This window comes from Paracoccidioides lutzii (assembly GCF_000150705.2).
Source record: "Paracoccidioides lutzii Pb01 unplaced genomic scaffold supercont2.24, whole genome shotgun sequence".
Lineage (NCBI taxonomy): Eukaryota > Fungi > Ascomycota > Eurotiomycetes > Onygenales > Ajellomycetaceae > Paracoccidioides > Paracoccidioides lutzii.
In genome coordinates, this window is record NW_015440970.1 from 446,629 (window position 1) to 449,767 (window position 3,139).

A 3,139-nucleotide genomic window follows, 5' to 3' on the forward strand; every position below is an offset into this window, starting at 1 on the left:
CGGTGGGTTCGGGGAGGAACGTAAATAAAATTACTTGAGTATACTAGGTACTTTGTAAATTTGTTGAGAGGTTTTCCTTTGCTTTTGGCGTGCGCGGGACGTACCGCGTTCCTGGCGTTCCACAAGAATCCCCTAACAATTGGTTTTCTTTTCCCTCTAGGCACTCCCGTTTTGGCTTCCTTTCCCAGATGCCGTGGCGTGATCACTTTTTGCAAAGTAGCGTTGAGCCCTATGGAATTGAAAATCACAGATTCACGGGTGAAGGAGCCTTGTCGAAGCTTGCCTATTATTGTAGGTAGCAGCGAGCGAAAACGACCTGGCGGGTCAAGACCAATTGGGGGCGCCCACTTAGAAAGCCCAACGAAGCCGAGCGAACAACGAAAATAACAATAATGGGGTCACATTCAACAAGGACTGAAACTTGACAAGGGTGTGGATGTTCCAGGTAACACGGGCGCTGAGTAATGATGCGGTGGTCCAGTGAGCGAGAACGATTCAAAATGAGGAGGTGGAATCAAAGGCCAATCAAATCTCGAGAGAACTTGGCTACTGGACTGGGCCGTTTTGGTGAACAGGGGTAGACCAGCAAAGATAGTGGCTTAAGGAGCAAGGAGGGTATTGGAGGGAGCCAGATTTCGAGCCTGAGACCGGGAGGAGGCGGTAGAGATGATGAAATAGACACAGGGGAGGAGAGCAAGGAAAATGTTGGCAATGAACTAGATGAAGGGGATGAAGTAGATGAAATGGATGAAATAGATGAAGTGGATGAAATGGATTGAAGTGGATGAAGTGGATGAAATGGATGAAATGGAATGAAGTTGGCGAAGAAGTTATTGACAGTTGGATGATGTTGGTGACTTGAGGTTGAAAAATACTCGATCAGGCAAATCGCGGTAAAGCGAGGTAACTGAGGTAACTGAGGTAATCGAGGTTAAAAGTGGTAACAGAGGTACTAAACTAGAGAGAAATGGCCGTATCTTACGTATTTCTTCTGTGTTTTGCGTTGGTAACCCGCGTCAAAAGGCGGTGACGGTGCACGTGACGCCTGCCCGAAAACACCGCAAGCATTCGCAGCTTCTCGCAGCTCCCATGGATTTGCCGAAGCTTCCAGGCCCTCTCTCTATGAGGAAGCACAGGTTGCCGCACCACTAAACCCACCCCCCAAGTCCAGGTAACTACCGCCCCAATGTGTCATCAGTAAGACGCCCAACCGTGTTGAAATCCACCACATTCATACCGAAAGCGCGATTATTCAACCACCTTGTTAAAATGGCCTCTTAGCGCGGAGGATTCTATCTAATTAGCCCTTAACAGCCGAAGAATGGCCTTCATTCTCTGTACAGGCAGCAGCAACAGGCATTTAACATCTCTAGAAGCATTCTCTCTGACTGAATTGCTGGTTCAGCAATCAATTTTGCCAGTCATGTCTTTCAGCAAAGATTAAGTCCTGAAAAGAAAAACTCCTCCTAGTTTGGATAAATATTGAATGAAAATGTCAAAGCTCATTTTCTCTTGCATACATATCTTCAAGATATAATCTGTTAAATTCTGATGATGATTAAGAATACTGCTTTTCTAGTACAATGTGTGAACTGCAAATTTCTTAATATAATCTTAAAGTCTTGTTCTATATTAATAGAGAAATTGATATTAAAAGAATTTAAAAACTTAGCTTGAGTAAATTAAGTAGTTGTATAATTTAATTAATAAAATATAAATTTAGTATAATATTTATGCAGAAAATATAAAATATTATATAAATATAAAGTAATATAAAAGATTTAACTAATATTTTCAAATAGTTATAAAAGTTATATAAGTATTAAATTTTTATATATTATTGTTAGAGAGTGAATGTGAGCTGTATAAGAAAAAATTCTCTGCATTGTTAACTGCCTTATTGTGAGGACACTAAAGTGAATGAGAGAATAAACAATCCATGAGATCACATGATGAGGGATAAATTTAATCCCAGCGCTGAGATCACTGAGTCTAACAATTATATTTATTGAATTAATCTATATTTTTCTTGATAAAAATATTATAATTACAGAATTTTATCAATATATTTTTTTAACTCTGTTACTTTCATTAATAATATTCATATTTTTTTAAATTTTATATAAAATAATTATATAAATTATTACTATTAAAGATTATAAAAATTATATTATCAGTAAAATTTATAAAATAAAATTTTCTCTTCTAATTAAGTAGAATAATATTTATTATATTCATTAAAAAATAAAAATTTGATAAAAATTTTATATAAATAATTATCTACTTTATTGTTTAAAAAACTACCAATTTATTCTTAATATATTAAAGTTAATCATATATATATAAAATTTGCTATATAATTATTCATATTTTTAATTACTAGATTTTTTTTTATTTCTAGATATATACTCATCTATTTGTTAATTAGTCAAACTCACTTATTGACTTCTGATATAATTAACTCTATGTGATATCATTATTGATATTAAATCTCAATCCTATTTTATTATAGTATAAATTACTCAATATAAATGCTTAAAAAATTAATTGAGCTTTACAAAATATAATATCTTTTTTCTAAATAGTCAATTTTATAAAATTTCAATCTTAAATACAATCAATTAAAAGTCTTTAAAAAATCTAATAATATATTTATCATAACTCAATTTAAAGTTAAAGTAAACAGAATAAAAGCTTCAATTCATCTATCTAACTAGACAGTTATGATGAGAATACTAAACTAAAGATTGAAATATGAAATGAATTAGCAACTGAATATTAAAAAATGATTAAAAATTATAGTAAATTAATTTTAAGAGCAGATCAATCTTCAAAGCAGAGTGAATTAATTTTAATTCATATTATAAACAGCTACGCTATAACAATATTTAACTTCATGAAATTTAAATAAAATTTAAAAGAATGATTAATAAAATATATTTTTTCTTAAAATGATTAAATATTATTAATAATTTTATTATCAACTTATAATACTTGATTTAAAGAATATAAAATTTTAATTATAGAGAAATTTAAGTTTTTAAAAAGAATTTTAATGATTCTCATAAAATTTCTTTTATCTGTTATTGAAAAAATTTATATTTTATCTCTTATAAAAACTCTATCAGTTTTAATTTCT